Source organism: Nilaparvata lugens, chromosome 6 (assembly GCF_014356525.2).
Source record: "Nilaparvata lugens isolate BPH chromosome 6, ASM1435652v1, whole genome shotgun sequence".
In the NCBI taxonomy this organism is placed as follows: Eukaryota; Metazoa; Arthropoda; class Insecta; order Hemiptera; family Delphacidae; genus Nilaparvata; species Nilaparvata lugens.
The window spans coordinates 4,335,219-4,360,109 of record NC_052509.1 but is presented as its reverse complement, the minus strand read 5'-3'; the positions used below and the strand labels follow the sequence as shown (position 1 = coordinate 4,360,109).

Below are 24,891 nucleotides of genomic sequence, written 5' to 3'. Positions count from 1 at the left end.
TTTAATAAGGTAGACATTTTTTAGCCTAAGTAGCCTAGGGCATACTGTTATTAATTTATCCCATTATATTGAGCGAGCAATTTCTGTATATCTGTTTATATCTGGTTATTCATGTTCAACGGATCTCGAAAACGGCTCTAACGATTTTCACGAAATTTGGAACACAGTAGGTTTATGATATAAAAATTCGATTACACTAGGTCTCATCCTTGGGAAAACTCGCTGAACGACATTAAAAGGATAATTCATCCTTGGCTGAAACAGCTGAGACTTTCATCTTCTAAAGTGAGCGAAGGATTCTTTGGAAAATCAAAATATCGCATCCCCGAAATCCATAAACTGACTTATAGCCAGCTGTAAAATATAAACATGATCATTTGCAAGAATTGTGTTTTCTGTCATGGCTTACTCTATCTATAGTAGGCTATGGTTCTGTTTATCAATAAATAAAAATAACGAGCGAAGCTCGGTGCCCCGATATTCATTATTATATACCAGCAGGTAACCGGTGCTTCGCAATGGTCTGATTAAAAGCTTGACAAACTGAGAACTTGACCTACTAAATCGTGAAGAATTCGAAATAGGCCTATAACCATCCTCTGTAAATTGAGAATCAATGTGCGAAATTTCAAGTTAATCAGTTAAGTAGTTCGTTCAGAAGAGATTATGCGAATTCCTAATTCGTGAATTTTCTATCTCATAATCGAATGAGTCAATTTATTCTTCCCTTCATTATATTATTGATTTAAAATAGTGAAAATACTATATCATTTACTGTTTCAATGACGAAGCTGTTAAAACAGTTGATTTTTATTTTAATTTAGGCATTTAATTACCTATCACCTGACACGCACGAACGGATTTACTATTTCCTTCGACATTTGGAACAAGAAATTCCTTTCTCAATGAGAATGAAATATTTCATTAAATAAAATCTGTGGGTAGATGACACAAGCTGATAAGTCATGATTTGTAAACTTTTCAGGAGAGCAATTTGAAAGTTTGGCATAGCTGCAAAAATTATCTATAATATTCTTTCTTACCCATTTTACACTAATATAATCAGCTGATCTTCGACTATTTAAATATAAAATATCAAGGAATAAAACATTTATTTAAATTAACTATTGAGAATTTTTGCAAGTGATGTCAGAGATATCATGTTTTGCCATCTGCCAAATGTTTCAAATCACAATGTAACAGTATAGGAAATATCTTAAAAATCGATTTTTTAGAAATTTGAATATATTTTTTAACAATTAATTGATATTATTTACAAGTATTGATCAAGTTAACCAAACTTGAACTGTTTGCAAAGTTGTATGGGTTATGTAGTTCTCAATATGGGTTATTGATTTTCAGATTTTATAATAGCCTACCAGTACATACACTTATCAAATTTTGCCATCTTTTGATAATTGGATTATAATACAAACCGGTAGAAGAGTGTTGAGATATATGTACTTATCAATATTTGTCAACTTGGGGTTTGGAAGAAAATGCTCTATCAGGCTTAAGCAAGGCCTATATCTCAGCTATTTATAGAGATACAATATATTTAGTTATACCATGTTATAGATCTAATTTTTCTGAACACAACCATATGCATGCATAACTCAATATGGTCAAAAATGTGACTTATCAACTTGTGTCATCTACCCACAGAAATAAGAACACTATATCATGTTAAAACAGTGGATTTTTATTTTAATTTAGGCATTTAATTGTCTATCACCTGACATGCACGAACGGATTTACTATTTCCTTCGACATTTTTGGAACAAGAAATTCCTCTCTCAATGAGAATTAAATATTTCTCTAATAATCAGAATTACCGAATCCATAAAATATATATTCCAAGGAAACAACACTAAAGAGGAATTTAAAACCAACAAATGCGAAATTGAACCAAGAAAAGAAACGTTTGTACTGAACAACTAATCAGTTCAACCTCTGTTTTGGAGATTAAAACAATACAATATATATTCCAAGGAAACAACACTAAAGAGGAATTTAAAACCAACAAATTCCAAATTGAACCAAGAAAAGAAACGTTTGAACCGTACAACTAATCAGTTCAACCTCTGCTTTGGAGATTAAAACAATACAAGTAGTTTCCACCCACACACCCTTCCGAGCATCATTTCTATATCTAGATCAAAATGAGTCATTTTCTTCAGAAGTGAACTTTAAAGGAAAGAGAAGAGTGATACACATCATGGCAAGTCCCACAACAAAAAGATGAGAACACGATTAAACTGATGATAGAAAAGGAGAAAAGATGATGAGAAAACGATTAAACTGATGATAGAAAAGGAGAAAAGATTATGAGAACAAGATAAAACTGATGATAGAAAAGGAGAAAAGATGATGAGAACACGATTAAACTGATGATAGAAAAGGAGAAAATATGATGAGGACACGATAAAACTGATGACAGAAAAGGAGAAAATATTATGAGGACACGATTAAACTGCAGATAGAAATGAAAGAAAATAATGAAAGAGGACAAAGCGAGGAAGGGGGATTAGAGATATAATTATGATCTCAGAGTACGATTAGTAAGGCGGGATTAGAAGAAAGAGAGAAGAAAGATTTAACTGCACTTGTGATCTTGAACCGCGTTTAACCCTGTTAAACCAGCTGTTAAAGTTATAACAGTTGTCTTGTGCCAAAAAAAGATACAACTGTTCGGCTTATTGTCGACAATAATTCATTTTTGATTAAGAAAACGTTACCTGAGAGTCACTAACGAGTTGATACTGATGCTCTATTTCGGGTTTTTCACAATGAGTTTGTACCGTGAAACTGAGAGAATCATGTTGTTTTAAATTTGAGATGAAAGTGTACATGAGGCTAATGATTGATTGAGCATACTTGTCATAAATCCATGGTAGATCCTAATGAATGATGAGACGAATGATTAATTCAACATACTTGTAAGAGGACATTACAAGTATGTTGAATTAATTATTCGTCTCATTATTCATTAGTTACCATGGTTTTATGACAAGTATGTTCAATCAATCAACCATTCCATTATTCATAAGGCTCTACCATGAATTTATGAGAATGATATCAGTTTGTAATTGAAAATGAGGAAGAGAGTGATGTCATAAAGAAATCAGGAGTCAGCTTCGAAGATTTAGATTAGACTGACAACAAAATAAAAAATCTGGTGTAGCGCATTCACACAACTTTCCTTGCCGTTATGTGAATTTATCACCTGACGCTAGAGTTCACGCGCCTCAAGTCTACTATTCGAATATCTGAGCCAGCTGGTGACAGGACAATAACGCTGGAGACACACGTGGTCTGCTATCTCTTCATAGTGAATCATTTGATAGAATCAACAGTTTCCAAACAGTTTGCAATTGAATAATCACATTTAATCAAATTTCGAACTTATTTCCAATTTTAGGTGGAAATGTTACTCAACATTGATTGTAGAGATCTCCATACTCAATCTTATACACTTGAAATTTTTTGTTGTATCTGAAGCCTGATAATAAAGAATCTAAAATCAAACTTTGCATAGATGGGGTGGAGCTCCTGGAATTTTCACAGATATGAGACTTTTGACTGTTGATAGAGCTTATCAATGACTATTCTGGGTATAAATTTGATCAATATCGTTGGAGCCGTTTTCGAGAAAATCGCGAAAAATCCAGTTTTTTACAACATTTTTGCCATTTTAGCCGCCATCTTGAATTGCATTTGATCGAAATTGTTCGTGTCGGATCCTTATAGGGACGGACCTTAAGTTCCAAATTTCAAGTCATTCCGTTGATTAGGAGATGAGATATCGTGTACACAGACGCACATACACTCACACACACACACACACACATACAGACCAATACCCCAAAAACCACTTTTTTGGACTCAGGGGACCTTGAAACGTATAGAAATTTAAAAATTGGGGTACCTTAATTTTTTTCGGAAAGCAATACTTTCCTTACCTATGGTAATAGGGCAAGGAAAGTAATTATTAAAGGAATTGAACCCTCCTTCTCATGAGTTCTTAGGCTCAATTCACAAAAAGTTTCGTTTAATTCAAGATGCGAATTCAAGATTTGAGCAGTTCTGTTCATGAAAAATTGAACATTTGCAATTTATATCCAAATTGAACAACAACTGCTACTATCAAAAATCTATAATTTGTAATTTCTTGGCTTCACATTATAATCTTGAAATATGAGCCGTGTGGGGGAATTTGGTAAACTAAACTATACAACAAAAAAGCTTCTCTCATCTTGATTTGGATCAAATTATCCGCTGAAACTCCATAAAAACACCTAGAAACAACTAGAAACTCCATAAAAAACATAATAGCAACTATTACCCTATACGAACCTATACGATAGGTATAGGGTAAGAGTTTACAGAATTTTTTACGTTAACATTTCTGATGATACAGTTGAAATTTGATGAGAAAATTTATAAAATTACAGAAAATATAAATTCATGTCCTTTGGTAGGAACAATAAATAAATATTCATGAAACTCACCTATAATGTTGATGAAGGTGACGTTGCAGCAAGATCCGTTCACTAATCCATTTGTAACACGTGATATCTGAAAATAAAAAGTCAAATTATTATTTTGTGTTCTCATGAATTTCTCAGGACCTACTATCATTAACATACCCATTTCTCATAAGATTGGCTTCATAAGCAATAATTAAGCATTAAGCATTGACTTATAGCGTTAATCCATTCTGCTTCTCATCCAGTGCAATAATTATATAATATTTCATTTTCCATTGTCAAATGATAGCATATTGATTCCAGACTCCAGCAGCACACAATTTCAAACAATAATCATCAAAAGTTCAAAAATCATCCAAACAGACAACCATCAATCACAACAAACAATTAAACAACCCAAACAATCAATTACAATAAACACATCAGATTGTCTAATAGAAATTTCAACAATAATTCAATTTCGACTCCATTCCAGAAAGAACTTGGCCCCGTGCAATCTCCACTGTTGAGAAGCTTTTAGTGGGCACTGACACGCAACACAATCATCAGTCATAACATTATAGTCCATCTACTGCATGCTACAACAAAATTCGATCGATCTCACTGTGAGATTCACTTAAACCGGTCAGCATTGGTTAAATGATGAGTATTAATGTTATTCTGTTAGAAATATGTAATTATATCAACAAATAAATAAATAAATACTGTCAGAGAAGCACACGATTCTATTAGGAAATTCACTTTAAACAGTCACTCTTGATTGGATGGCAAGCATTGATATTATTTATGAGTATTATTGACAGTGGATAGCAAGATATCATTTTGTGAGTTTCACTATGAATTGTCAGCATTGGTTAAATGGCGAATATCGATGTTATTCTATTAGAAATACTGTCAGTGAATCATACGATCCTATTTTATGAGATTCATTTTTATCTGTCAGCATTGATTGAATGGTGAGCATTGATGCTACTTATGAGTATTACTGACAGTTGATAGCAGGATCTTATTTTGCGTGTTCCACTATTAGTTGTCAGCATTGGTTAAATTATGAGCATTATGTTAATAATGAGGAATGCTGCCAGTGTATCATACGATCCTATTTTTATGAGATTCACATTATTCTGTCAGTATTGATTGAATGGTGAATATTGAAGTTACTTGTGTAGGATACTGACAAAAATTGCACGATCTCAATTTGTGAGATTCCACTCAATCTATCAGAATTGAGTGAATGTTGAACACTGATGTTAATTTGTAATTTATTCTGCCAGTGAATCTCACTATAAATATTATATTATAGTAGTGATCTACTGTTATAGAATTCTACATAAAAAACCCCTCACTATAGGTCCACGTGTAAGCGTGCGTAGCGAGCATGAATGTGCGTGTGTAAATCAACACAAGCTTTAAATTTGTCAATGTATATGTCTATCTGTTTAAAAGTGCATGCGTGAGTACACAAACTCACAAATTGTTGATGTGTTCGTGAACGTGCGTATGGAAGTTCAAGCATATTTTGAAATTGTTAATGTTTGTAGTGTAGAGTTGCGTATGGGAGCTCACACACATATTTCGAATTAGTTAACGTGTGTGTAAAGGTGCGTATAGGAGTCAACACATATTTCGAATTAGTTAACGTGTGTGTAAAGGTGCGTATAGGAGTCAACACATATTTCGAATAAGTTAATGTGTATTGGTGCAATGTATGTGTAGAGTTATATTGTATGTGTATAGAGTTATATAGTTAACTATAGTTATATAATAGTTAACTAGTTATAGAGTTATATTGTGTGTGTAGAGTTGACGCACACACTGTCAACACTTGTTAATGTGTGAGTGTGGCTGCGTGATATGAAGCTAATCGAATATGCATACTTCCAAATAAAGGACCCACTGGAAACAAGGGGCAATAGTGCTGTTGTGAACGGAAGTAAGCCAAGTCTATAAACAATGCCTGTAGCTATATTGGCTTCGAAAAACGCATTTTGCGTGAGCTTCATTGTATAGGAACACAGGACTAGAGAGAGAGCTGCTTTTCGGAAATAACTTCAAACAACTAGCTAGCTTTAAAATTGAAAAAAAAAAACATTTTTCTACTTTGGTAGAACTTTTATATTAGCCTAATCTATAACGGAGTACTCTATGGAAAAAGTTTCAAACTTTTCTACAAAATAACAGTATATTATTGCATCGTTCAATTCATTCGTAATCAGTGATTGATTAATGATTGTTTCGTGGTGAAGTCTTCAAGATACATGCACGAATCAACAACATTTGAAACTGATGAACAGTTTGGATTTCAAATCGAGAACTTTGTAAACACTAATCTATTTCACATTCCATGACGAGCTGCAAGTTAATAATTTGTTTTTGTACTATTTTTCACCAAACTACAGTCAAGTTTTTTGAATAAAAGTTATTAAACCTAGTACTTTTTATTGTAAAAATTATAATAAATAAATAAAATAAAATAAAATTACCTAGTACTCACAATAATCAATGTTGAAAATGGATGTAAAAATCCTAAAGCGCTCTACACGTGACTACTAGTTTTAATAACTTTTATTCAAAAACTTGACTGTGGTGTCGTGGAATATAGTTTAAATACGAACTTTGTAAATTAATAACTGAACCTTCTCAATGATAAATTGACCATTCACATCGGAGAGCAGCTCTTTTTGGAACAGCATCAACTTTGTAAATCAAATCAAATCAAGTTTTATTCAATGATATCACTTACATGACAAATTCCATTATACAAATGATATTACAAATCATTAAATACAATACAATTCATTGAATACAAATGAATAATTGATGAATGAATGGAAAAGGTATTCTCAACATGTTACAACATTTGAAGTTTAAATTGTACAATAATTTAATAAAATAGTGCTCCACACCTAGAAACGGGTCTGTGTGTGAATAGGGAGACTAAACCAAACTCTGAGTAAAATACAATGCTCTCTGAAAATGATGATCAATGAAAATACAATGAAATACCCGATGAAATCATTAAAATATTAATTGAAAATAGCATTTTGTTAAACAAGTTTGATCAATGGCATTTTATGTCGTGACGAGATGATTTAAGAAGGGTACTCAGATTTCTATTTATCTTTCAAAAGTAGCCCTGAAGAAAAAAATACATTTTGCTCAAATATAATGGAGACCAAGCTGGGAATAACTAAACTACCTGTTTACTATGAATCCCTCCAGTCTCTAGTGAATAGTGACGTTCAAATATAATTTTGTTCAAATATTGTTCAATATAATGGATATTCAATATATTGCTCAATAAAATAAATATTGTTCAAAAATATAATGGAGACCAAGCTGGGAATAACAAGACTCCTCTGTTTACTATGAATCCCTCTAGTCTCTCGTCTCTAGTGAATAGTGACGTTCAAATAATATTATTTTGTTCGAATATTGTTCAATATAATGGATATTCAATATATTGCTCAATAAAATAAATATTGTTCAAAAATATAATGGAGACCAAGCTGGGAATAACCCAACTCATCTGTTTACTATGAATCCCTCCAGTCTCTAGTGAATAGTAACGTTCAAATATAATTTTGTTCAAATATTGTTCAATATAATGGATATTCAATATATAGTTCAATATGATAGATATTGTTCAAATATAATGGAGACCAAGCTGGGAATAACAAACTCCCTGTTGACTATCAATCCATCTAGTCTCTAGTGGAATATTCCCTCTAGTATCAGAGGAATAGTGTGGAATAATGTTGTATAGGAGTGAAGCAAAGTGATCACGCCTAGTAGGGGATAGACCAGACAGGAAGTGGAGCTTCAAGAAGATAAGGGGTCAGTCGATAGACAAATTGGGGTTTGATGAGAGAAAAGTAGATGAAGTAGAACGAACAAGTGGAGAAGTGCGAGAAGGAATGATTTGAAGTGAGAAGGAATGATAAAAAATGTAGAATGATACGAAGAAATAGAGAGAGGAAGAACGGTGGGAAGCGAGAGAGGGTGAAATGAGAGAAGCAATATGGAGAAGAGCGAGAAGGTATGGATTGAAGTGAGAAGGAATGATAAAAAGAAATGTGGAATAATACGAAAGAAAGAGAGAGGGACGAACGGTGAGCAGGGAGAGAGGAAGGAATAAGAGAAGCAATATTGATTTAGGATAGAGAGAAGTGGAGGTGAGGATGAAGTCATAGAAGAAAAGCTGGAGGTATGAGAGGAAGAATAATGAGAACAGGGAAAAATTATAAGGATCGAACATAAAAGGAAGAGGAAAAGAAACTAGAATAGAGAAAAGAGAAAGGAGAAATATATGGCTACAGAGGAATAGATTGACATTGGTGGAAGAGCTTTATTAGTGATTCGGCCAAACAAGGGAAGGAATGTACGGAAAAGAAGAAGAATAAGAGAGATAGAGAGATCATGAATTGTGGGATGGGAGAAGAGGGATGAAGTGGGAAAAGAATAGAAAGTTGTGGAAGTGGCACGATGATGAGGAGGAGGAAGAGTAGGTGCGGTAGGAGAAGGAGAAGGAGGAGTAGGTGAAGAAGAATGAGAAGGAGGAGGAGAAATAGAAGGAGGAGTAGGAGGAGGAGGAGGAGAAGGAGGAGTAGTAGAAGGAGGAGGAGGAAGAGGAGGAGGAGGAGGGGGAAGAGGAGCAGAAACATTGATTGACAAGTCAAGACAGAGAGGAAAAATAAGAAGAAGAAGAATAGATACAGTCCGGGAAAAGGAAATTGATGTAAACAATAAGAAAAAGGGTGATGATGAGGAAAGAGATGGTAGACAAGGATGAAAAAAGGAAGAAGAAGACGATTGAGAAGAAGAAGAAGGATAAGAAGAAAAATAAGGAGAATAAGGAGGAGATGGAGGAACAAAGAAAAAAGAGGAAGATGAAGAAGAGAAAGACGAAGAAAAAGAAGAAGAATGAGGAGAATATGGAGGTAGAAGAAGAAGAAGGAGAAGAAAAATAAGAAGAATAAGGAGGAGATGCAGGAAGAAGGAGGAAAAGAGGAAGATGAAGAACAAGAAGAAGAAGAAGAAGAAGACGACGACGACGAAGAAGAAGATTGAATGAATAAAAAGAAAAAGGGGTAGAGAAAAGACTAAGCCAGCCGTCAGTTGATTGGACAATCTGGGGCATAGAGCAATTAGCCTAAGTGGCTGCCAGATCCACCAATTGACGCCCCTCGGCCCCTGACGCCCCTGTCAGTCCAAACCCTACCGTGAAGAATACGACGACACTGTGAGAGGGTTCACAACCCCTTTGGCCAGCCAACGTCGGTTAGAGGTCAATTCAACTGGACACTTGGCACAATTCAACAACACGACTACTGGACAATATTGTTCATTACCTGATTGAGTGAAACCTCAGCGTAACAGACAATGGTGAAATTTTTTAGTAAAGATTAGAACTGATAGCTGCAGTTCCGTATAATCACAGACAACCAGGTTTGTACTTTGTAGCTGTAGTATAACTAATAATATTGTTCGGTTAGTTTTGATTGAAAAACACTACACTTGATACGTCATAGTGCCGGTTGCACAAAAACCAGTTAAATTTTAATCGTGATCAATTCCAGGAGAACAACCAATCAGAGAAACCGTCTTATCGAAGAGCCATTATCTGATTGGTTCTCGTGATATTAATCACGGATAGAATTTAACCGGCTTTTGTGCAACCATGCCAAAGTGTTTTTTAAAAACACTGATTCATTACAATAATTCAGGATACCAGTTTCGGTTGTTACACGATTATCAATCCTGATTACTATAAATAAATTAATAATGGTGTACCATTTCAAAATTTATTAGTGAGCTCTACTTATAATAGTTTACTGGAGATTGATAACGGTGTAGCATACTTGTATCTAGTATCATACTAGTAGAGCTACTAGAGTGAGGTCCACGTTATAATGGCAGTGTTTGATCAGCAATGGTATTGCTATCCTTGTCTATCATTCTGCAAAGCGGATAGCGCTATCTCTTTCTCGTTTTGCTCTGTTCTAGATCGTCTTTTAACAATGTAGAATTAATAACAATTAACAAAATATTTCATCTTAATTATGAAAATTCATTATTTAATTATTGAAGAATATCATTTCTTGCTTAATATAATTGATTATTTTAAACGAGAATGAATAGTTAATAATATTACATAAACCTGTAATCAGCTACCGCCTATAGAAGGCATTGACAAGACAGAAGATCGGTAACTATTTTCTCCTATCTTTCTCCAATGGCATTATAACGTGAACCTCAATAAAGTATCTCGATTTTTTTTGATAGATCTGTGATTTGACAAGACAATATCAAATCGTTTTCATTTAATAATGATATGGATCTCTTTCTAATCACATTTGCAACAGTACAGGAAGTTTGGTTTACGTCTGAACTACTGGACTGATTAACTTGAAATTTTGCAAATAGATTGTCAATTTACCTAGGATAGGTCTTTTTCAAATTCTTCAAGATTTTAGTACGTGAAGTTTTCAGCTTGTCAAGTTATTATGTAGACCCTTGCGAAGCAGGGGTTACCTGCTGGGATAAAAAAAAGTAATTCATGTGCAACTGACAAAATTTCTTTCATTCCACCTTAATATGGAGATCCACAGCATCTCTGTTACTAGTGTAAATACAATATTTCAATACCAGCATAATCTAAATAAGTAATACTTTATTAAAGTAATAGGTTAAATATCAGTAATAATAGTACAGGCAACGAATGTTCAAAAAAAGGTATAGAGTGAAAATTTTGCAACACAATTTTCGACCTCGCTGTCGTTTTGAGTATAGTTAGGAGGTTAACAAATCAAAAATCAGAAGTAGGTATGAGCACTTCTGATATGTTTACCTCACAATTATCCCAACTATAAAAGCTGCAGGCATAAAGTAAAGAAATAGTTTACGAAAAGATTTCTTATTAAATCTATGCTGCAGGGTAAAAACTGTGTTCCAAACTTATCCCTCTATAATCGTCGACTATATTTAGACTAGAATATTTCCGTTGACTGGACTATAATGCTTCTGAATTTATTTTTGCGTCATAGGTCACTAGTAACAGTAGACTACTTCATTGACCGAGCGAAGTGAGGTCTAAGATTCAAGTCGATGGTTTAGTTTCTCTTAATGTTTAAATGTTTGAATGTTTAAATGTTTATATGTTGCGCATTTACGGCGAAACGCGGTAATAGATTTTCATGAAATTTGACAGGCATGTTCCTTTTTGAATTGCGCGTCGACGTATATACAAGGTTTTTGGAAATTTTGCATTTCAAGGATAATATAAAAGAAAAAAGGAACCTCCTTCATACGCCAATATTAGAGTAAAAATCAGACTATAGAATTATTCATCATAAATCAGCTGACAAGTGATTACACAGATGTGTGGAGAAGCCAGTCTATTGCTGTATTTCCATAAGGTCTATAGTTTCAATCAGGTACTTGTGGATGAGAATACTGCGTGAGGTCTACTGTTCACAGAACTACTAGTAATAGTACAGGCAAGAAATGCTCAAAAGGTATAGAGTGAAAATTTTTCAACACAATTTTTGACCTCGCAGTCGTTTTAAGTATATTTAGAAGGAAGGTTAACATATCAAAAATCGACAGTAGGTATGATCACTTTTGATATGTTTACCTCACAATTATTCCAACTATAGAAGCTGCGGGGTAAAAACTGTGTTCCAAACTTATCCCTCTATAATCGTCGACTATATTTAGACTAGAATATTTCCGTCCACTGGACTATAATGCTTCTGAATTTATTTTTGCGTCATATCTCACTAGTAACAGAATCATAGCCACCTCTAATAAATGCTATAATGCTTCTGAAAATTTTTTTGTGTCATATGTCACCAGTAACAGAAGACTACTTCATTATTCAGTTGCCACGTAAACCGATTAACATATCAATCGATAGCTCACGGAAAATTAATAGACATTTCAAACGTAGAGTGAATAATTATTCAAGAATAGTAAGGAATTAGGGTGTCTGAGTAGTTCGGGACGGGACTCACACACAATGGCCTCATGGACATAAGTATGGTCTATTATGGACTGATTAATAATTCAGGGTATCTTTGAATGCGTGTTACATGCATTTGCTGGCAGGCCTGCTTTGCATTGAAACGTTCAATTATTAATCAGTGGAAGGGGGCCCTCAACATGCTACCGGGTTACGGCTCAACTCCGGTTCTCTATGCTCTATGCGTTGGTCAATTCGGAACACGGGCCTGCAGCTTTGCTGTGGGGCTACTAAGCTACTCTAACCGTGAAATACTGGTCTAGTGTTCAAAATATACCTACAATTCTATCTGGGTTCCAAGTTTTATTGGTCGGTTTTCGTTTGTGCGTAAGTGCCGTCGTCGACAACGACAGGGTGAGGATCTCGGTTTGGGTGAATTTCAATTTGTCTAAATAACCTAAGAAAAAAATAAAAATCTCAGAACCCTTTTAGAATTATTTTATCACAACATGTTTCAACATTGATGCCATTTTCAAGTGATAGTACTGAAATTTTTCTTTTTCTTTCTAGTAGCCCTATACAGAAAAGAGATTATGTTCTATTATGTTTTAATAGGGGAGGTTGAGGTTATACTTTTGTAAATGACAATAATTATGTTTATATTATTAGGGATGTTTTGATTCTTGGATAATAAACACAAAAAATGATAAGTAATTTGATCAGCTGCTCTAACACACTTGAAATTTGGACAATATGAATGTCAACAATGCTTGTCGTCGTCGAATGCGGAAGTTTACACTCAAACGAAAATGCACCAGTAGTTTGAAGTAGCTCTAATTCGTCAAGTTTTAAAATTCTGGTTTTTATTAATTAATCATACTACTTGTTCTCATTCTAATCATGTGATTCTACCATGTAGTATTTACGATTATACACCAATCTAACCTATCGATTATTTTCTATGTCTTAGGTTCTATTGAGTATGCTCAATGAGTAATATGCTCCACTTATTATTGTATATTTTCAATTCTAGATAAATATTAGTCTATATTTTACTGTATTTCGTTAATGAAGCTAAAATTTTTCATTAACAACAAGTAAACGTAAATTAATTTTGCTATCCTTGTCTATCATTCGACAAAGCCTATCCTTTTCTAGGTCCACAACGATGCCAATTATGTTTTTGACAGTTTAGAAATATAATTAATTAATGCAGAGAATCGGCATCACTTACTCCTATCTCTTCAATACTGCCATTATAACGTGGACCTCACTATAGAATACATTCTCGGTACATTGGTTCCCTTTATTGATTAGAACTTCTTAGAATGTATGATTTGAGGGCTACTTTTTCTATTTATAAAATAAATTTAAAAAACTATTAGTAGACGTTTATTTGAAATTTGTATTCATAACCTGACGATGGTGTGAACACTGAAACAAGTTGTTGAATTTCTCTATTCTTAATATATTATTTTATTAATTTCAAAGGGTACTATGATTCTATTCTATAAAAAAGAGAACTTATTGAAATAATATCTTACAAACGATATATTGGACTTTTTGAGAAATTGACACTTTAAATGCTATATTATTGCAATTTTCATTGACACTACAGTTTCCACTAGCTGACTTACCAGTACTAGTAACCGAGCTATACTAGCTACTATACCTTTCATTAATATGTAACGCAAGACGAGATGGTCCCTGGCTTCCATTATTTCAAATAGCAGCCATGGGCCATCTCGTCGGGCGGTAACTATGATAGAAGTTATGTGCTACCAGAAAAACTTATATGATTATAATTGAGGTGTATGAAATTTGTTTGTAATTAGTATTTAGGCTACAAAAAAGTTTGTGACACTTTCCGTATGTATTTTTACATGTTTAATGAATAAAGATTTTTTAAATTCAATTCAAACTTATAAGATTGTTTTATTCTATGGAAGTACTGTATCACAGATCCAGCCAAATGATGATTGTGTTTGGTAGTATGCTAACAAGTATTGGATAGCCTATCAGACTTCCAGAATGGAAATTATGTGGTGAAAAATGTATAACGTTTCGACCGATTTCCATGAACCCTATCAAACCCTTCAAAAGTTGACCCACAATTAAAAACCGTTCTCCCGCGACTTCTCAATAATTTTCTGCCACACCCACAATCAGTCATTCTGATTAATTTGCGTCACTTTTTCTGTGAAACATTATTCCAAGTAGCACAGACCACACACACATGTGGGTCTCGCCGCATTTCTCACCCCACATGTCTAGCCCACATTAATAACGGCTGTCTTGCATTTCACATTCCGTTTTCTGGCATTTCCAGCAAAGATCACGTTCCAACCACTCTGCTAAATGAACGAGTCACACATATTTCGCTCATCAACGGAATCCTAAACTAGGAATATGACGCCTAGAAACTAGAATACTCTAAACTTCTCCACTTTCGAGATAAATCGGTTGTCAAACAGTTTGAATTTTTGTAAAAATCTTGACAGCATAATTTTTCTAACCACTATTAATACAAGTCAACCACGACTCTCTGTGTCTCAATTCGTTTAAATACATAACAGTTTTATAGAACAAACTTCATCATATTTCTAATCAGAGTTGTTCAAATCTTATATAATCCAGCAAATTCAGCGAAATTAAAATAAATCATTTCGATGACAATTAAGCTGGATTTGCACACAACTGTGATTGATTGATTGATTGATTGAGTGATAGTGATCAGTGAAAATAAAGTCGAGAAGAGACTGCGACTCTATTCTCTTCTCGCCGCAGCATGTGTTCCCAAATGGTGACACTCAGACCAGTCGATTCTAGCTTAGATTATGAATTGAAATTCAAATTTATTGAATGAAAAAGACTAAGAAATTGTCAAAAAACCACTGATTTATTGATAATTAGAAAGACCGGTTTCGGTTATTACACCATTGTCAATCTCTGATAAACAACTCTGTCAATCTCTGTTTATCAGAGATTGACAATGGTGTAATAACCAAAACCGGTCTTTCTAATTATCAATAAATCAGTGGTTTTTTGACAATTTTCTTAGTCTTTTTCATTCAATATGAATAATAACCACAATATCAACTTCTCAACTACACAAAAAGATTCAAATTTATCTCGTCAATCAAAACAATCACAATTTCAAAGAAAGTAGTATATATCACAGAAAATATAATCAGAAAAATCCTTGATAAACAAAAATGAAATAAAATTGATCATATAACATGAGCTTAGTTTATCAAGAATGTATGAATAGGAAAATATATATATAAATTTATACAATAATACTTAAAATACGTTATGGATTCTAGACTCCGCGACGTCACCATTTGAAAACACAAAGTGTCAGTTGAGCCTTAGTGTGATACCTGTAATATGTGGGGTAGTTTCGCAGTATAAGATTATAATAAGAAAAGCAATTGCAAAAAGTTAAGGAATCCATATGGAAAAAACTAAATTGAATAAAGAAACCAATAAAAATTGAATCTAAGGCTGTCTACAACGATGATTGTACATGACCTATGTACTAGCAGAGAGAAAATAATACAACAAAAACTTACAATATTGTACCCTCTCTGTTACTAGTGAGGTACTGATACTAGTACGGCCATGTGTAGGTAAGAATCTGATCTATGACTAGATAAATGTGGATCAGGGACAGGAAACCCAACATAGGAAAGTTGATGGGAAGGAAGAGAACGGTGGTGAATGAAGGAAATCTATAAGGAGATAATATTAAGTAGACCATAATTATATAAAAGTGGAAAAGGGAGAAGTAGAATGAAAGAGAATAGGGATAAAAGTAGGGAAAAAGGGAGAACTACGTGGAAAGATAATAGGAATAGAAGTGGGGAAAAAGGGAGAACTACGTGGAAAGAGAATAGGAATAAAAGTAGGGAAAAGGGAGATCTACGTGGAAAGAGTATAGGAATAAAAGGGGGGAAAAGGAATAACTCTGTACTGATAAGTAAAAAGGGGTCAAGTCACAAAATGTCGATTTTGACTTTTCTATATATGTTCTTATTCAGAAAAATTTGATATTTTTTTGGTATAAAGGTTATTCTCATGGTAAAATGGAAACATCTCAGAAAAAAAATTCAGGTTTGATATACATTATACAAGTCAACTTATCCCCTTAAAGACGCGACAATAGGGTATTGATATAAATGATACATTCAACTCAAATCAAGATCAAAAAGGGCTAAGTCATAACATATTTTGGTACTAAGGGTTCAAGTCGTACAAATTTTTGTTTACACCTGTATAAAAAAGTCAATATGTTTATTGGACACAGTAAACATGTGAAGAAATATGTAGAGAAACGATTAGCGTTCTAATACTTTAAACAATGATTCATAAATTTCATACAGAATTTTTTGAACTTTGTTTTTGCTCTTCTGAAAAATCATAAAAACTGACTTAACACCTTCATACTTATCAGTACAGAACTATGAGAACAGATAATAGGAATGAAACTAGGGAAAAGGGAGAACTATGAGGACAGATAATAGGAACAAAAGAAGGGAAAGAGAGAACTAGGGAAAAAGAAAAAATGTAGAACTATGTACAATGCAGACCAGACAAATCTGGATTATGGAGAGGTAAGCTGCTACTGCAAATAGAGAGATACCTGTTCCTGATTCGTTACTGATATCAAACGGAAACAATAATTCCATCCCACTCACTCCCCTGAGTTACAATATAATGCCGTCCCACTCACTCTCATAGATTGCCAGATGATCAAAAGCAGAAAGCCTGTAGCCCTCGCTACAAAGGCTCACAATTCCTGGAGTTATTATTTTTTCATGCGTTATCCAGTCCTTGACGCTGCTTTGACTAGGTTTCCAGTTGTGGATGTATTTCACTCAGTATGCGAGAAACGTGTAGAAAAAAGAAAAAAAACGACAATTGAGGGAGACTGTATTGTATCGATTGAGTTGTGCCATGGAAAAATAGAATCTATTTCTAAATTTGAACTTGCATCCTCTTCGATTCTACAGTATGTTATTTATTTATTAAATCACAGAGAAGAAGTAGGAGAGCTACAGAGAATTTGTCTATTTTTATTGAATGAAAAAGACTAAGAAATTGTCAAAAAACCACTGATTTATTGATAATTAGAAATTATCAGTTAGTTTCTAATAAGTTGGTTAGATAATTAGAAATTATCAGTTCTTAATTAGTTTCTAATTATGAATAACTCAGTGGTTTTTTTGACAATTTCTTAGACTTTTTCATTCAATATGAATAATTACCACAATATCAACTTCTCAACTACACAAAAAATTGTCTATTTTTCATGCATTTTGTATGTAATTAAGGCTTATTTAACAAGAAAATTGGAGAATTTGAATTATGGTTGTACCCAACAATGATCAAAATATCTTGGACAGAGCATGTAACAAATGAAGAAGTTCTAAGACGAATGAAGAAATCTAAAGAAATTCTGGGCACCATTAAGATCTGTAAGCTTTAATACTTAGGACACATAATGAGAAATGTGTCCAGATACACTCTGCTGCAGCTTATCATGCAGGGGAAGATAGATAGAAGGAGAGGACCAGGGAGACGAAGGATATTCTGGTTACACAATCTTAGGGAATGCACCGGGAATACATATGTTGAACTTTTCCGAATTGCTGTCAAGTGTCAACAGAGTCAGACTTGCCCTGCTGGTCGCCAACGTCCGAAATGGATAGCGCACTACAAGAAGAAGAAGAAGAAGAAGAAGAAAAAGAAGAAGAAGAAAAAGAAGAAGAAGAAGAAGAAGAAGAAGAAGAAGAAGAAGAAAAAGAAGAAGAAGAAAAAGAAAAAGAAGAAGAAGAAGAAGAAGAAGAAGAAGAAGAAGAAGAAGAAGAAAAAGAAGAAGAAGAAGAAGAAGAGAAGAAGAAGAAGAAGAAGAAGAAGAGAAGAAGAAGAAGAAGACTTACTTTTCCAGGTTGCGTTTATTTATTATAGACTTATTCCACATCATTCTCTTCGGAATTAAATTTTCTACAAGTTCTGTGGAGAAATATTTTGTGTTTATTGTACATTAAACATACTAAATCTGCTTCAAACCTTAAATGAACTTGTTTTTCGGGACCAAGTTTCGCGTATTTCGTCACATATCTTGAAAATTACTGTAGCTACAGGTCTGAAAATGGCTTTATTCAATTTTTCAGTTCATTTTACATAAAGTTCTCTAAATTGTACATCTTAATGAACAGCCAATAAATACTCGTAGGGCTTCGTTTCTGCAGGGGAACTGAAATTCAGACGGAATCTTTCACCCTGTATAAATTGATAACTGAGCATTTTCGGACCTATTTTAATTGGAACTTTTTCCCTTCTTTTGATGAGAGGAATCACGCCTTGACTTATGGGCATCTTTTTTTCTGAACACCCTGTATGTGCAAAATTTCAAGTTAATCAGTTGAGTAGCTCAGACCTGATGATGCATCATTCGGTGATGAATTTCGGAGTGAATTTCCTATCCCGTACGTGTATCAGCCAATTCTTCCCTCTATTGAATCATAAATTATAGATTATAGACTAGTAGTTCTGTGAACAGTAGACTTCACGCAGTATTCTCATCCACAAGTACCCAAAGACCTTAAAGATGCATAGACTCACATGCAGCGCTAGTGTCGTACTTGGAATTGAAATTGGCCATTGAGGGGGCAACCTATAAGATTATTACATACCATTGCCTTTGTAATCTATGATATTACAAATATATAGATATATATCTCGTGCTAAAATATCCCAATGACGGTCTTCAATTTCAAGTAAGAGTTATCATTGGGAAGGCATAGGCATTGTGGGTCTAGATCTCTTTAAGGTCTTTGCAAGTACCTGATTGAAACTATAAACCTCATAGAAGCAATAGACTGGCTTCTCCACACATCTGTGTAATCACTTGTCAGTTGATTTATGATGAATTATTCTATAGTCTGATTTTTTACTCTAATATTGGCGTATGAGGGAGGCTCCTTTTCCCTTTTATATTATCCTTGAAATGCAAAATTTCCAAAAACCTTGTATATACGTCGACGCGCAATTAAAAAAGGAACATACCTGTCAAATTTCATGAAAATCTATTACCGCGTTTCGCCGTAAATGCGCAACATATAAACATTTAAACATTAAGAGAAATGCCAAACCGTCGACTTGAATCTCAGACCTCACTTCGCTCGGTCAATAAGCTCAGTAATCACAGTAATGTTAGGTTGAGTCAGGTTGAATAAAATTTTTTCTGAAAATTGTTCAAACTGAGATTTATCTTTTGAAATTCAACTATCAAACCAAATAGAGAAGTTTCAATAGCGGTTTCAGTAATAATAAGGAAAATTCTTCGAAATTGAAAATTCATTTATCCAATCCATCATAATTTATCGCAATATATCAATAGATCATTTAAATAATTATTTGAAGAAACAAACAATTAAAATTCGGAAAAACCATGAGAATAATCATATCATTCAATGAATCATATTTTTATTTCTCTGAGCATATGCACCAGATTGCTCAAGATTAACCAGGATCACGTGCATGCTTTAATGACGCTTCGATAAATATATAATATTCGTTTCAGTTTAACCAATTCAGCCAGCTTTTAAATGAATATTACCATAGAGAAACAATAGCGTAAGTAGATATCCCATGGTATAGGGAATTTATGTCGCAACTTTTACTGTTACCTCAAGCCGATTACTGCCGATTATTGTCAATTTTTACTGTTTTGTTGGGGTGATATGAACGGCACAATTTGAGAGACTTCTATAGTGAGGTTCACGTTATAATGGCAGTGGATAAAGATAGAAGAATAGCAATGCCGATTCTCTGCATTAATTAATTATATTTCCACACTGTCAAAAACATAATTGGCATTGTTGTGGACCTAGAAAAGGATAGTACCACCGGCTTTGTCGAATGATAGACAAGGATAGCAAAACCAAAGTTGATCAAATACTGACATTATAACGTGGACCCCACTATAGCATCACACAGCTGCATAGGAAAGAACTATGTGAACTATATCGGCTTGAGATAACAGTAAAAGTTGCGACATAAACGCCCTATACCATGGGATATCTATGCTATCGTTTCTCTATGATATTACACAGATAATACGATATCACATCAACTTCTTTGGGTTTAATCGGTAATCCTACCCCAATTGGACATGAATGAATACAATTCTTGCATTGTGCGCTTGGCCCTGATACGTTCAAGTGGTCAGCTGGAAAATGACAGTGATTAATGATGGCTTTATTGCACTGGGAACTCAGCTCTCAGATCGATAGGCCTCATGTTGGTATATAATATGGGTATATATTTCATTTATATAGGACAGTGGGCTAGTCCTCTATAATTAAATATATACCCATATATACCAACATCAAGCCCTACTATCCTATATACATAGCAATCATGTATATCAACGTTATCATCGCAAGTGAGATCCTCTTCATTTTGTCAGCATTGATTAAATGGAAAGCGTTGATGTTTTCCCGTAAGAAAAGCTGACAATTTGAAGTAAATCTCACTATAAAGAGATCCTCTTAAATCTGTCAGCATTGGTGTTTTTGTTTTGTAAGAAATATCAATGAAATAGTTCAATAACAATTCAATAGTCAATAAATTGAAAGTGAATCTCACTAAAAAAATTATATTGAATAATTAATTAAATTAGATTTTTTTCAAAAAAAATCAGTTAAACACATCTGCTATTCTTTTTTATTTTCAGAAGCTGGATTCATTGAATAGATTGAGAATCAATTTCACAGACTATCATGAAGATGATGGTAGTGGGCAATATTATTGTTGATGCAGTCTCACATCTGGAGATTAGAAGAGCCCATATTATTCTATTTCTTATAAACGTTACACTCTCTATTTATATGAGTTCAGTTTCTATCTATAAAGTTTATAAGGCAGTTTCGCAACCTAGCAGGTCAGTGGAAGATTATCAAAAAATTGAAACGAAAACACAATATTTCAAGAGTTAGTATTAAAGAATTGAATTAAGTGATCAAGCTATCATTCAAGCCTGTGGTCTGTGGTACATTTCTATAAATTGAGTAATTCTGAATAATTAAATAAATCCTCATAATTGTTTTTTGAGATTTGCTGAAAATACATGACCCTTGATTCCAGGCATGAATATACAGTTTGGATCTGTTTTACTGATGGAAACTGAAGAAGTGAAACTATATTCAGTCAAGGTTTTCATATTTTCGAAAGTATTATTCAATAGGAGAGAGATAGTATTCTGTTTAGCTTGTTGATGCTATTCCAATCAATCCAATAACACTAAAAAGTATAAATGCATGATGAATGGATCATTTGAAACAATAATTGATAGATGAATGGATAAGAATCATAATAATGAGCCTACTATTTATCCTCCAATTTATCCTACCTCTCCATTTAAAATACTTTTCCCTTGTAATACTTGCTAATTGTAAAATTGAAAAAAAAAATGATAAAACATTGAGAAATCAGTATAGATTTTGATAAGAATAATCCCATAGATAAGATTTTGATTATCCCAATAATCTCTTCACAGGTACAGGAGAATTTGATGACATCCAGTATTATTAAATGAAATAGTATAGCTCAACAAAATGGAGTCTCATAGCATCAGCCAATGAGAGAGCGTTGTGGGCGTGGCCTTCTAATAATCACCAAAAGCGTACTCGCATGTGATTGGTCGAAATTTTGTGCCATAGAACATCTGTCAGTCGATGTATAAGCCGGGATACACCAAAAGAATTAAGAGAGGGGCGTTCTATCAGCCAAATATTTATATTTTCAATTCTATAAGTTTCTCTATTGGACTGAATATCTTGCAGACACAAACCATTTCAGTTCTTTAAGAATAGTAAATTAGTAGGAATAGATAGAATGGTGAGAATTAGTATCAGTAGGAATTCATTAGTATATTAGTAAGAATTAATTAGTATTAGTAAGAATTAATAGAATGGTAACAATAGTAAATTCTTATCATTCTTTCCATTGTAGTAAATTCTTACCATGCATGAAAACTGCATAATTTCTTGTCTAGAGAAACCAAATAGTTCTCTTGTTTGTTGATGATCAATTCTGCACTATTATTATGTATGAACTCATTGAATTTCTTCAATAGGTACTTGTGAAATCAAATGAAGGTTGAGATAGTTTGTTGTTGAAGATCATAATCTGGAGAAAATACTTTGTTGCCAAGTCCTCAATGGTTTTAGAAGACCCTGCAAGCTACTGATGAATTGGATTGCTCGATTCACTTTTCTATGGAAATTCATTAAAAATTATTCTGAACAAGTGAGATATTTTCAATCAATGAACAGTTCCCCATGACTGTTCAACTCGCTATCAGTGCCATTTTATATTGAATGAAAAAGACTGAGAAATTGTCGAAAAACACAGATTTATTGATACTTAAAAAGACCGGTTCCGGTTATTACACCATTGTCAATCTCTGATAAACTAAAGCTAAATACAAGAGCAGAAGAATATATTCAATGAATATATAATGCTCACAATAATGAATATATATATTCGTTTATAATGAATATATTCTGCTGCTCTTGTATTTAGTTTTAGTTTATCAGAGATTGACAATGGTGTAATAACCGAAACCGGTCTTTCTAAGTATCAATAAATCTTTGGTTTTTTTGACAATTTCTTAGTCTTTTTCATTCAGTATGAATAATTACCACAATATCAACTTCTCAACTACACAAAAAGCCATTTTATATTTTGTAAAAATGATGTTTAGATGAGGTCTAGGGTTGGGTGGACAATGAAAGGTAAATTGAACAAAATAAATAAAAATAGACCTACAGTTTTAGGTGATCTCTAAATCAACAGGCAGGCACCCTTTCCAACAGGGGTCCCGAGAGCACGTCACTTAACACATCCGATTGATTAGAAAACAACAGAAGAATTGACCTCTTTGAAATTGAAATTGTCTTTATTCTTCTTCTTAGAGAGTACAAACAATATACAGTATATTTATACAGAACTTGAAGAAGGTTCCTCACATGGGCAGAGCCTGTGTGCGAGGAACGAGAAGGTTGAGTCTTTCTCAATACATTTCTAACTGAAGTCATTGACTTAAACAACAATTGAAGACACATTACGCAACATACTCCACAAGAGACAAACCACCATAAATTATAACTAATTTCACGACTTCATTGAAGAACAATTTCCGGAGTAAATACGACCTAATTCCCATATCACCACTCCTTCTAATGAGCGTTAAAAATTTCCAAAAATTCTCCTCATTTAGTTGAAATGAAGCGCAAACATGTGACGTGTTGAGTCTGAGTTTGTTGATGTCAAAAACCACAGAGACGCCGTTTCTCATTGATAATCGTCAATATTGATTTATTGGATAGCAAACAGCAAACATTGAGTGTTTGTGGAGAATTGTCGAAAAAATAGGATAGTCATGTACAATGGCGATAAGCGCTGACTTGTGCTAGCTGATAAATAGACGCTGACTCGTTTCTCTCATTCTTTCTTCCTCTCACATCTCCTCTCTTTCTCTCTTCCTCTCTTCCTATCTTCCTCTCTTGTATTTCTCTTACACATATAGTTATTGCATTATTTATATTCTATTCAGTCAATATTATACCATAGAGAAACAATAGCGTAAAAAGTAGATATCCCATGGTATAGGGCGTTTTATGTCGCAACTTTTACTGTTATCTCAAGCCGATTACTGTCGATTATTGACGATTTTGACTGTTTTGACCGGGTAAGAGTGTATGAACGTCACAATATGAGAGACTACCAGCATCATAATGCTTCACGTGAAAGAACTACGTGGACTATTATAGGCTTTAGATAACAGTAAGAGTTGTGACACCTATACCATGGGATATCTTCTTAATATGCTATTGTTTCTCTATGATTATACATAGTTTTATATCATTGTTTTTTGCGTGAATTTTATTATGTTTATAATTTCTGTATTATAATACAGAATATTATTATATTCTGTATTATTTTTTATGCTACTTATAATTTCTGATGTAAAATAAATATTTTGGTGTGCAATGGGTCTATCTAGACCTAGCACAAAATAAAACCAATCAATCAATCACTTTTTCTCTCTCTTTCTCTCTGTACCAGTATTTCTCTCACACACAAACACATTTTCTCACTCTTGTTATATCTACTATATAATATAGGACAATTTTTTCCCTCACCCCACGAGAACGGTGGTTTCATTTCAGTATAGCATAAACTATAATTTGTTCTACCTACTATTAACTACTTATTACTTTATACAACTACGTGTACTTCTAACTACTTTTCAAGTTATTTTTTATTTCTATTGGAATTATTTGAATGGATTGTTTAAAAGATTGGTGTACAGTGTACTGATTTCTAAGTTACATTCCTTTTCTATTGGAGTTATTTCAATGG

At 33.5% G+C, this 24,891-nt stretch overlaps 1 protein-coding gene across 1 annotated transcript in view; it reads right to left on the bottom strand.

The window, feature by feature from the left end:
• Positions 1 to 24,891, bottom strand: part of LOC111059179 (discoidin domain-containing receptor 2-like) — a 566,524-nt gene that overhangs the window by 466,749 nt on the left and 74,884 nt on the right. Inside the window, 1 exon segment of the mRNA XM_039429976.1 lies at positions 4,512 to 4,578. The gene's annotated coding sequence lies outside the window, so the exon portion shown is untranslated.